This window comes from Scyliorhinus torazame, chromosome 11, assembly GCF_047496885.1.
Source record: "Scyliorhinus torazame isolate Kashiwa2021f chromosome 11, sScyTor2.1, whole genome shotgun sequence".
In the NCBI taxonomy this organism is placed as follows: domain Eukaryota; kingdom Metazoa; phylum Chordata; class Chondrichthyes; order Carcharhiniformes; family Scyliorhinidae; genus Scyliorhinus; species Scyliorhinus torazame.
The window spans coordinates 174,728,040-174,740,896 of record NC_092717.1 but is presented as its reverse complement, the minus strand read 5'-3'; positions in this window follow the sequence as shown (position 1 = coordinate 174,740,896).

Sequence of the window (12,857 nt, the reverse complement as noted above, 5' to 3'; positions counted from 1 at the left end):
TGAATAAAGGACTGGTTAACGATTCAGATTGGTTGAGACCAGCACTAATCCATGCATTCATGAATAAACAGCTTGCATTGAATGGCAAATAATTTTTGGATCATTAATAATTTGCTTAAACTAATAAATCAATTACCTTTATGTAAGAAAATGAACAGACATCTTAAGTGACTTTCGATAGTTGAATCATCACTTTGCAAAACAGGAAGAACTAGATTAGTTTAATGGCATCTTGCTACTTAAACTAATGGAAAAATAGTGAGAAGGAAATCATTTACTTAAAAATAGTGACTAGGGAATTAATTTACACAAGTAATGCAATGACCAGTTTATTTTTTTGGTAGACTGGAGAAATCAAAAAATCTAATTATTTTGTTTGAATTGAGCTTTTATTTAAAACCTGTTTTCTAAAAAGTAATTTTCCGTTTCCTTTTATCTGTTTTGCAACTTTCACCTGTAAATTGTTTAATATAATTTTCTCAGTTTCAAGATCACCATTCAATTGACAAGTTTATATTATTTCATTTCTATATTTCAATGGGCAAATTTATAGTATAATGTTTGTACTGGAACATTCTTGCTTTAGAATATTTAAATATACCATAGTTATAATGATATACAGATACTTAATAAAAATGGTTTTAAGAGAAATATGCACGGCTGTTACCTTCATTTGCATTACTACTTTTGCATTACTTGTGTTTGGAAGTGGGGACTGAGCATAACTGACCATGTATCTGAAATCATTTACTTAAAACTGGATTTTCATGTAAGAGATGGGAAAATTGAGTTGGAGAACCAAATCTGTAGACCTGTCTCCTTTAAAATGCCTGTGCCCACCATATGTTTGTTCCGAGAAGGCAGGGGTAGAATAAAGTCGGACCTAAATTGGACGGATGGTGAGGTCGTCAGGCTATAGACCCCATTCTGTATTTTTAAAAATATTTTTATTCAAGTTTACATTTGTACACTGTACAGGAGACGATTGAAACAGTTATTATTTACAATTTACATGTTCCTTTTTTTGGCATCCCTTCTTGTTTCTCCGCTTCTCTTCTCTTCCCCCCCCCCCCATCCATAATATTTTCGGGCCGTCTCAGGCCCTTTCTTATTGCTCAATAGATGGATTATTTAGCACTTCTTTTGCTCTTATGTCTTGGGGGGTGGGGGGGGGGGGGCCTCTGGCCCCCTCGTCAGTATCTTGCTAGGTACCCTTCTGGCATTTCCTTAGGTCTCTTTCCCCCATTGCCCCCTTGTTGCTTTCTGTGGTGTTGGTGGTTCCTATACTTCCCCACCCTCCCTTTTTTAACCGTCTTTGGCTTCAAACAGGTCTTCGAACAGGCTGCTGAACTGCCCCATGCTTTGTGGAAGCCCTCGAATGGTGTATTTGATCTTCTCCGGATGGAGAAATTCCGACAGGTGTGCCAGCCTGTCTGCAGCTGTGGGTGATGCTGATTGCCAGCCGAGCAGGATTCTCCGGCGGGCGATTAAGGAAGCAAATACAAGTGCGTCGGCCCTCTTCCCCATATGCAGTTCTGGCTGATTCTGTGTTTTAAAAAAATTCATTTGCGGGATGTTGGTGTCGCTGGTTGGGCCAGCATTTATTGCCCATCCCTTGTTGCCCTTCAGAAGATGGCAGTGAGTTGCCTCCTTGAACTGCTGCAGTGCCTGAGGTGTAAGTACAAGTGGAATAAGCATAGTGAAACATTGACTATACAGTTGTAATGATGAATGGCCTCCTTATGGTAGCGCAGTGGTTAGCACTGTTGCTTCACAACACCAGGGTCCCAGGTTCGTTTCCGGCTTGGGTCACTGGAGTCTGCACGTTCTCCCTGTGTCTGCGTGGGCTTCCTCTGGGTTCTCCCTGTGACTGTGTGGTGTCTCCATGTTCTCCCTGTGTCTGTGTGGGTTTCCTCTGGGTTCTCCGGTTTCCTCCCACAAGTCTGAAAGACGTGGTGTTAGGTAATTTGGACATTCTGAATTCTTCCTCGGTATACCCGAGCAGGCGCCGGAATGTGGCGAATCGGGGCTTTTCACAGTAACTTCATTGCAATGTCTTATCAAATTAAAATCTGCCTTCACCCAATTCAACAACCTTATTTCTGGTCCATCTTTGTCCTTTTCTATAACTACCTTAAATCTTGCGGCGTTATAATAATAATAATAATCTTTATTGTCTCAAGTAGGCTTACATTAACACTGCAATGAAGTTACTGAGAAAATCCCGTAGTCACATTCCGACGCTTGTTCGGGTACACGGAGGGAGAATTCAGAATGTCCATATTTCCTAATGGTACATCTTGCGGAGCTTATGGTCACTATCACCAAAATGCTCCTCGACTAACACTTGTATCATCTGCCCGGTCTCATTTCCTAAAATTAGGTCACAAGTACCCTAACTAGTAGGATTTTTTACATGCTGTCTCAAAATGCTCTCCTGGATGCACTGTATGAAATCTGCCCTCTCTAAGGGCGAGATCTGTCGGTCGTGTTGCACCCAAAAAGCAGCGTGGTGTGGCCAGGAGATCCCACATCCGGGATCTACCTAGCTCGCCATGTCTCACAAGATCTTCACGAGAAGATCTTGTGAGAAGTTGTGAATCCCACCCATTGTGGGCGGGCTCACTTTCTAGGCAATCTGCATATTAGACGAGTGAGCTAATCTCACTTTAATATATGTTCTTGAGATCTAACCAAGGCGTGGGATCCAAGTCCCTAGCCTTGAAGGCCTTGGGTGAGGGCCGTTCAGTGCTGGTCTTCACAAATGGAGACCAGACGAAATGGTACTTGTCGGGGTCTCCCAGGGATTGGAGGCTCCCAGGTGCTTGCCCTCTCTGCAGGGTGGCACTATGGCATTGCTAGTGCCACCTGGGCATCTTTGCACTGCTAGCCTGGCACCCTGTCAGTGTCACCTGGGTACCACTGCCATCTAGCAGGGCACTTCCAGCCTGTCAAGGCTGGCACTTTTTGCAATGCTGGGATTGGGCTGGTGGGGGGGGGGGGGGCAGGCATGGGTGTAGGGAGGTGTGGGGGGGGCCAAGGATCCCCTTTTATGTGAGTTGGTACTGGGGGGGGGGTTCCGGGATCGGGACACCATTAAAAAATGATTGGGGGGGGGGCAGGCATGGGTGTAGGGAGGTGCGGGGGGGCCAAGGATCCCCTTTTATGTGAGTTGGGACTGGGGGGGGGGGGTTCAGGGATCGGGACGCCATTTAAAAATTATGTTCCAATCTGTCCCAGAGAACAGCTCAGTGCAGAGAACAGGGCTAAATGCGCTGCTGAGGCCCCGATATACCCGGATTGTTCGATAATGACCTAATCGTGTGCTATGGGATTCTGTCACCATTTGGGTAGATCGTGCCCAATGTCTTTCACACTTTGTCTATCCCAATTAATATTGTGGAAGTTGAAATACCCTTCTATTATTACTGTATTATTTTTACACGTTTCTGAAATTTGTCTACATATTTGCTCTTTTCTCTCGCTATGACTGTTTTGGGGGCCAATGGTACACACAGAACAATGTGACAGCCCCCTTTTTCTATTTAAGTTTTGCCCATATGGCCTCAATTGAGGATCCTACTAAGATATCATCCCTCCTCACTGTAGTAATTGACTCCATACTCAATATTGAGACACTACCTCCTCCTTTACAACCTCCCGTCCCCATCTCACCTGAAGTTTCTATATACCCACAAATATTGAGCTCCCAGTCCTACCACTCCCTCAACCATGTTTCTGTAATAGCAATAATATCATACTCCTATGTATTAATCAACCGCCCCAGTTCATCAGCCTTACCTGCAAGTCTCCTTGCATTAAAATAAATGCCAACCAGCCTTGTCATATTACCATGTGCCTTATCATGTGTCAGAATTAATCAATGTGAATTTCTAAAGGATATATAAAATCCTGTAGGGAAGCTATCAAGCATATAAAGGGAACGAGGTAAACCTAGAACGACAACATGTAGACCTACTAGATCAGTGGTGGGAAACATGTGACCTGGGGGCCACATGCAGCCCACCTGGGTTTGGAGTGCAGCCCACGGGACATTTTGTGGACCATTGCCCGCGCACAGGGATGCCACATTCCGCTGATTTCTGTCTCATAGTTTTTTCCTAATGGGTGTGAATGCAGTGATAAGCAAGGGCTAGTGAAACGAGGTATCTGCCAATTGCTTTCAACATTGACTCTGAGAGCCATGCTCTCCCTTTGCATCCAAACTGTAAAAGTTTATTTTGTTTTTACTATTTGAAGTTGATAACTCTATTAATATATAAATTATTAAGCATTTTCTACAACTCATTATGAAATATTCGGCAGTATTAAACATATTTAATATTACTCATGGGGTCATGCTTAGTGAACAGGCTCGATTTCAATCTTGCGGCCCACTGAGGTGAAGGAGGGCCATTCATGTGGCCTGCCCACTAGCCTAGCATCAAAGAGATATAAGTGCACTGAGTGCATTCCAATCACTCAAGCGAGTAATTTCACTGAACTTTTCTTTGATATATGTCAATGATTACAAACATTGGGGTTTCACCACTTAGGTCACTGCAGTGTGAAACAATATGAATGGGTCAGATCTGCAGATGGTTTTTTGAGCTGTCAATCACAGACCATTTCTCAAAAGCTATGAATGGCCTGCAGATCTATGGGAACCAGGCGCGGGCACAGCTGCTCTCCTTTTAGGAGTGGACACATGGAGCTGCAAAGAAAGTATTAATGCTTCCCACGGCCCTTGTCTGGATGCTCTATAGCTTCTCTCCAGCATCGACCAGAGAGAACCGGTGGATGTGATTTATTTAGACTTTCAGAAGGCTTTCGACAAGGTCTCATAGCAGATTAATATGTAAAGTTAAAGCGTATAGGATTACGTGTAGTGTCTTGAGATGGATAAAAAGCTGGTTAGCAGACAGGAAGCAAAAAGTTGGAATAAATGGGTCTTTTTCTGATTAGCAGGCAGTGACTAGTGTGGTACCGCAGGGATCTGTGCTCGGACCCCAACTGTTCACAGAATGTACTAATGATTTGGACAAGGGAACTAAATGTATTATTTCCAGATTTGCAGATGATGCAAAGTTGGGTGATAGGGTGAGCTGCGATAGGGATGTAAAGATGCTTTAGGGGAATTTGGACAGGCTGAGTGAGTGGGCACATGCATGGCAGATGCAGCGTAATGTGCATAAATGTGAGGTTATCCGCTTCGATTGCAAAAATGGGAATGCAGATTATTATTTAAATTGGTGTAAATTGAGAGGTGGATACTCCGCGACACCTTGATGTCCTTGTGCATTAATAGCTGAAAGTAAACGCGCAGGTACAGCAGCCAAATGGTATGTTGGGCATTTTTAGAGAGGATTTGAGTATAGGAATTGAGATATTTTACTGCAATTGTATAGGGCATTGGTGAGGCCACATCTGGAGTATTGGTGTCTAGGGAACTAGGGAAGGGGCGGTACTGGACCTGGTATTGGGGAATGAGCCCGGCCAGGTGGTAGATGTTTCAGTAGGGGAGCATTTTGGTAACAGTGACCACAATTCAGTAAGTTTTAAAGTACTGGTGGACAAGGATAAGAGTGGTCCTAGGATGAATGTGCTAAATTGGGGGAAGGCTAATTATAACAATATTAGGCGGGAACTGAAGAACATAGATTGGGGGCAGATGTTTGAGGGCAAATCAACATCTGACATGTGGGAGGCTTTCAAGTGTCAGTTGAAAGGAATACAGGACCGGCATGTTCCTGTGAGGAAGAAGGATAAATACAGCAATTTTCGGGAACCTTGGATGACGAGTGATATTGTAGGCCTCGTCAAAAAGAAAAAGGAGGCATTTGTCAGGGCTAAAAGGCTGGGAACAGACGAAGCCTGCGTGGAATATAAGGAAAGTAGGAAGGAACTTAAGCAAGGAGTCAGGAGGGCTAGAAGGGGGTCACGAAAAGTCATTGGCAAATAGGGTTAAGGAAAATCCCAAGGCTTTTTACACGTACATAAAAAGCAAGAGGGTAGCCAGGGAAAGGGTTGGCCCACTGAAGGATAGGCAAGGGAATCTATGTGTGGAGCCAGAGGAAATGGGCGAGGTACTAAATGAATACTTTGCATCAGTATTCACCAAAGAGAAGAAATTGGTAGATGTTGAGTCTGGAGAAGGGTGTGTAGATAGCCTGGGTCACATTGAGATCCAAAAAGAAGAGGTGTTGGGTGTCTTAAAACATATTAAGGTAGATAAGTCCCCAGGGCCTGATGGGATCTACCCCAGAATACTGAAGGAGGCTGGAGAGGAAATTGCTGAGGCTTTATCAGAAATCTTTGGATCCTTGCTGTCTTCAGGGGATGTCCCGGAGTGCTGGAGAATAGCCAATGTTGTTCCTCTGTTTAAGAAGGGTAGCAAGGATAATCCCGGGAACTACAGGCCGGTGAGCCTTACTTCAGTGGTAGGGAAGCTACTGGAGAGAATTCTTTGAGACAGGATCTACTCCCATTTGGAAGCAAATGGACGTATCAGTGAGAGGCAGCACGGTTTTGTGAAGGGGAGGTCGTGTCTCACTAACTTGATAGAGTTTTTCGAGGAGGTCACTAAGATGATTGATGCAGGTAGGGCAGTGGATGTTGTCTATATGGACTTCAGTAAGGCCTTTGACAAGGTCCCTCATGGTAGACTAGTACAAAAGGTGAAGTCACACGGGATCAGGGGTGAGCTGGCAAGGTGGATACAGAACTGGCTAGGCCATAGAAGGCAGAGAGTAGCAATGGAAGGATGCTTTTCTCATTGGAGGGCTGTGACCAGTGGTGTTCCACAGGGATCAGTGCTGGGACCTTTGCTCTTTGTAGTATATATAAATGATTTGGAGGAAAATGTAACTGGTCTGATTAGTAAGTTTGCAGACGACACAAAGGTTGGTGGAATTGCGGATAGCGATGAGGACTGTCGGAGGATACAGCAGGATTTAGATTGTTTGGAGACTTGGGCGGAGAGATGGCAGATGGAGTTTAATCCGGACAAATGTGAGGTAATGCATTTTGGAAGGTCTAATGCAGGTAGGGAATATACAGTGAATGGTAGAACCCTCAAGAGTATTGAAAGTCAAAGAGATCTAGGAGTACAGGTCCACAGGTCATTGAAAGGGGCAACACCGGTGGAGAAGGTAGTCAAGAAGGCATACGGCATGCTTGCCTTCATTGGCCGGGGCATTGAGTATAAGAATTGGCAAGTCATGTTGCAGCTGTATAGAACCTTAGTTAGGCCACACTTGGAGTATAGTGTTCAATTCTGGTCGCCACACTACCAGAAGGATGTGGAGGCTTTAGAGAGGGTGCAGAAGAGATTTACCAGAATGTTGCCTGGTATGGAGGGCATTCGCTATGAGGAGCGGTTGAATAAACTCGGTTTGTTCTCACTGGAACGACGGAGGTTGAGGGGTGACCTGATAGAGGTATACAAAATTATGAGGGGCATAGACAGAGTGGATAGTCAGAGGCTTTTCCCCAGGGTAGAGGGGTCAATTACTAGGGGGCATAGGTTTAAGGTGAGAGGGGCAAGGTTTAGAGTAGATGTACGAGGCAAGTTTTTTACGCAGAGGGTAGTGGGTGCCTGGAACTCGCTACCGGAGGAGGTGGTGAAAGCAGGGACGATAGTGACATTTAAGGGGCATCTTGACAAATACATGAATAGGATGGGAATAGAGGGATACGGACCCAGGAAGTGTAGAAGATTGTAGTTTAGTCGGGCAGCATGGTCGGCACGGGCTTGGAGGGCCGAAGGGCCTGTTCCTGTGCTGTACATTTCTTTGTTTTTGTTCTTTGTCCTTATCTGAGGAAGACGTTCTTGCTATGGAGGGAGTGCAGCAAAGATTTACCAGACTGATTCCTGGAATGGTTGCACTCTCGTATGAGGAGAGGCTAAATTATCATTGGAATTTGGAAGAGTGAGATGGGATCTCATAGAAACTTATAAAATTCTAACAGGATGAGACAGGGTAGATTCAGAAATAATGTTCCCGATGGTGGGGGGTCCAGAACTAGGGATCATAGTTTAAGGATTAGGGGTAAAACTTTTAGGACTCAGGTGAGGAGAAATTTCTTCACCTAGAGAGTGGTGAATCTGTGGAATTCACAACCACAGAAAGTAGTTCAGGCCAAAATGTTGTGTAACTTCAAGAAGTAATTAGATGTAGCTCTTGGGGCTAAAGGGATATGGGGGAACACAGGATCAGGGTATTGAACTTGATGCACATAATGATTGGCGGAGCAGGCTCAAAGGGCCAAATTACCACCTCCTGCTTCTATTTTGATCTGTGGAGGGGGTTCCTATAGGTAGGGGGTCCCGGTGGGGGGATCTCCCTATTACAGGGGTGCCTGGGAGCTGTCCCCCTATTACAGGTCCCAGTGTGGGGTGTCCCTATAACAGGTCCCGGGTGTGTGTGGATTGGGACATCTCTGTACCTGGGGGTGCGGGGTTACAATGCGATTGGGGGGGGGGGGTTTCGGGCTGATTTGCAGTGCGGAGGAGGTGCCGGCCACGGTGCCTCGCCATCGGGCCACAAACTCAAGATGGCGACCCGAGAGTGGGATTCCCTCGGAATCCCTCGTAATCCACACCATGCATATATTTGCATGGCGTTGACTACTGAATTGCATCCCACTTTACGACCGCAAGGGAATGGTAAAACTGGTGCAATTCAGCTCCAGCGGGACAACATAGGGTGGGATTCTCCGATCGCCGTCGCTGCATCGCAATTGGCCGGAGAATCCCCGTTTAAGCCGGAATCGGGGGCGGCGCTGTTTTTGCGATGCTCTGCCCCCTCAAAAATGGCGTACTCAGGGAGTACACCGCACGCTGTATGGGCAGCCTCAGGACATCACCCGAGGTCCTCCCCCGATGGGCTGAGATCCCGATGGCGTGGGATACGTGTGCTCGCGCCGTTCGAGGACCTCATGTGGCGGCTGCGGACTGAGTCTTGCACCACCACAGTCGGGGGGGGGGGAGGAGCCGTTCCGATGGCGGGGGGCATTTGTTGGGGGCTGGGGGTCTAGTGGGGGTTTTTCCGGGGGTGGTGAGGCTGGTTACAGGGGGACAATATATGGCAGGCCGGGTCCGCTCCCGGCCGTCGCCATGTTGCACGGACCATTCTCCGGCCGTATCCACAGGTAAAGCTGGGGGCTTTACACTGCGCGGCTTCGAGCCCCCCATCGGATGGAGGATCGGTGTGGGGGCGCCTCCGACTTTCTGGTCGTAAGACCAAATGGCTATTGCGGACATAGTCGCAGGATCGGAGAATCCAGCCTCTAGTCTCCCAAATGGAGATTCCACCCCATTATATGTCAGTAATATCAATCAACACATTGTTGAATCTGCATGCTAGGCAGGCTGATGAGACTGTGTACAACTGCATCCTGGCGGTATTGTGATTGAAGGGTCACTGGGGATTCTTGCTCAGAACTTCTGATTTGAGATGAGATGACCCTACATTGTTTGCACTCTTCACCAGTCGTGCATCTGTCCACTGGATTTGTGCTTTCCTCTTGAGAGCCCTGCCTCTCTTGATCCTGAGGACCTTGCTCCATGCTCGCACTCTAACTCGAGGGTGACCATCTCAAATTTGCCCAGTAGGGGCAGGTTGACCACCCCACCACCTGTTCATGTGTGCTGCACAGCATCATGGTTTATTTTCTCCTGTATGGACAAAAGTCATTCATTAGTCTACCTTCTACCTGCAACAGCATAGTAGCCTCGCACCCCTCCACCCAACTTCACCCACAGAGCCAGGTTCAGAGGTGCACGTCAGGTTTGCCCATCTCAACCTTCTATGCACCCAAGACTAGTGTGTAGATCTCCAAGTCTTGGCCAACACAGGCGTATGTGCCTTTTGTAAATCTGAACCTTACACCCCTGAGTACCATGAAGGATGACCACTCTTCAAGACATATCCACGAAGTACCATAACGTCATGCCCGCTGATCTAGGCTGCCCCTCCTGACCAGGCATTCTTTGACTAGTGTAGTGGTCTCCTCTTGCCATTCCGCGACATGAGAATGTCCTGCCTGGCACTCACTGCCTCCCCTAGTGTCTGCAGGCACTTGTCTGAAAAGCAGTGGACAGAGTGCCAACCAGCATCGCCCTTCACCTGGCGTGCCCAATGGGTGCTGGCCAGCCAGTGTGAAAACAAGCTTTGGTTCCAATTGCGGGCACAAGTGGAAATTTCAGCTGCTTCTGCTCCAGCTGATTGTCCATGTATACACATTACGCACAAAATTCAAGCCATATGCTTTACAATGTTGTACAAGGTTTTCGCGTCTTGCATTCAGTATTTTCCCACATTGTAATTGAAGTTGTGCTTTCTGGATAGTAACCTTGGCACATTCCTGTTGCTAACTAACTTCAGAAGAGATTTTATTAACGGGAGGATATATCATATTCTCATTTAGCAGGAAAGTATCTTCTGAAAAATCTGAATTTTGATCAAGTCCAATGCCCTCTGATTTGAAGGTATCTGCCCCTTTAAGAAAGTACCAGTATAATGGAATAGTTTGTTTTTCTTTATCAGTCTGGCTGATAATGTTTTATTGGTAACCAACCATGGATTTAAACCCTGGTATGTTTCTGGTGTCAGGCGGAAAACTATTTTGTGATGGTACCTGTATGAGCTGTCTATAGTGGGCCTAGGCTCCTGAGACACTCAATATTATCTGCCAATTATGTGTATTATTAGTATCTGATTTCCTCATTCCGCCATTACTGTGACTCTGACCTTGTGAGCCTATTGTTTGCTGAGGCGACAAAACGTGTGCTATCGCAACAGACTCATAAATATAGCAGGAAAAAATGGCGGGACCAAAGTTCAATCATCATATATTCAGATAACATTTGTGATTCAGAGTCCTACAATGAGGGTAATGTGTTTGTGTGTGTCATTTTACAATTGATGTTTCATCCCCAAGATACAGAAAAAAAAACCATGTTTTTGATGGGCAAACTTTCACCTTCACTGTTTCATAGAATCATAGAAGCCCTACAGTGAAGAAGGAGGTTAATCAGCCTATCGAGCCTGCACCGGCCCTTGGAAAGAGCAGCCAACTTAAGCTCACGCCTTCACTCTATCCCTGTAACCCAGTAACCCCACCTAAACATTTGGACATTATGGACAATTTAGCATGGCCAATCCACGTAATCTGCTAACTGAACCATCCTTTAGTTTGCCGTCTAACAAGAGTTGGGTGGGGTGTGCTCGGTTAATATCGTGACTGGGTTGAGGCCTGTAATGTGGGCAAAGTACTGGACTGCCCAGAAGACTGCAAGCAAGTGTCGTTCACAGGCAGAAAATCCTTGTTCTACGGGGTCTAAATCTCTAGAGGCATAGGCTACCGGGCCTAATCGGTCGTGGCGTTCCTGTAGGAGCACTGCTGAGAGGGTTCAGTCGGTGGTTGCTACCTCTATGTCATAGGGCAAGTCGGGGTCGGGGACTTGTAAAGCGGGAGCTGTACCTAGGGCGCGTTTTAAATCATCTGGCGTCTGTGTGCTGGGGAAGCCAATTCCATGGGGTGTTCTTTTTCAGAAGCTCCGAGAGCAGGGTGGCCTTGGTGGCAAAACCGTCTATATAATTTCTGCAGCATCCCACTAAACCTAAAAATGAGCAGAGTGCACTTACATTATGGGGCAGGGGCAAGTTCACAATGGAGTCAATGCGTTTTTGTTCAATTTCACGTTTGCCATGGGTAATAGTGGTGCCTAAATAAAGTACCTTTTCCTTCAATATCTGTGCCTTTTTGGGGTTTACCTTACATCCGATGTACTGGAGCAGGGTTAGTAATTCGGCCAATAGAGCCACGTGCTCTTCCCTGGTATCGGTTTGTAGAAGCAGGTCATCTACATACTGAATTAGGCATTCGGGGCGGGAGAATTTGGAAAGACCAGCAGCTAGCTGTCTGTGGAAAATGGAGGGGGAATTATGGAAGCCTTGGGGGAGACACGTCCACGTGTACTGTTGTCCTTGAAAAGTGAATGCGAATTTATACTGGCAAGCCTGATCTAGGAGAATGGACCAAAAACCATTGCTGATATCCAGCTTTGTGAAATACTTTGCTTGCACTCCCTGCTTAAGCATGGTCGCGGGACACGTGGCAACCGTGGGGGCTGTTAAAGGGGTAACTTTGTTTAGTTCACGGTAGTCAATGGTGAATCACCATGAACCGTCTGGTTTATTTACGGGCCAAATCGGGGCATTATTAGTGGAAGCTACGGGTCGAATCACTCCTTATTTTAACAGACTGTTAATTACCTTTAAGATTTCTCCCTCAGCCTGCTGTGGAAATCCATACTGTCTCTGTGGTTTGGGGTCGGGACCTGAGATCATAATCGTACCTGGAATGTGCCCCCAGTCGTGCTTGTGTTGGGCAAATGCACCTTTGTGTGTGGCTAATACCTGTCTAATGGTATTGTCTGTGCTAATTGCCTAAGGGTTAAACCAATAGTCCCCTACTGAGCAAATCCTGTTTTTAGGATTTAGCTCTTACTGAGAGCGTGGCGGGGGCTCTTGCTAACCTGGACATTTGCCAGACACACCTCTTTACGGGGTCAAAGGAGAGGTTATGTGAGTTCATAAAGTCTATGCCTAGGATGTGTTCCGCAGTCGGGGGTAGGTCTACTAGAACAACGGGGTGGGTAGTGCTTACGTTTCCTATTTGGACGGATATAGGGGCTGTGATGTATCCCTCTTGCATGTGGCCTGTGAATCCATTGAGTGTGATGGTATCTGTGGTGGGCCAGGGTGTTTTTTGGAATAGGTTTGCGGAATTTAGTGTGGTTCGGGATCCTCCTATGTCCCAAAGACAATCAACTGCTTGTCCCCGGACTG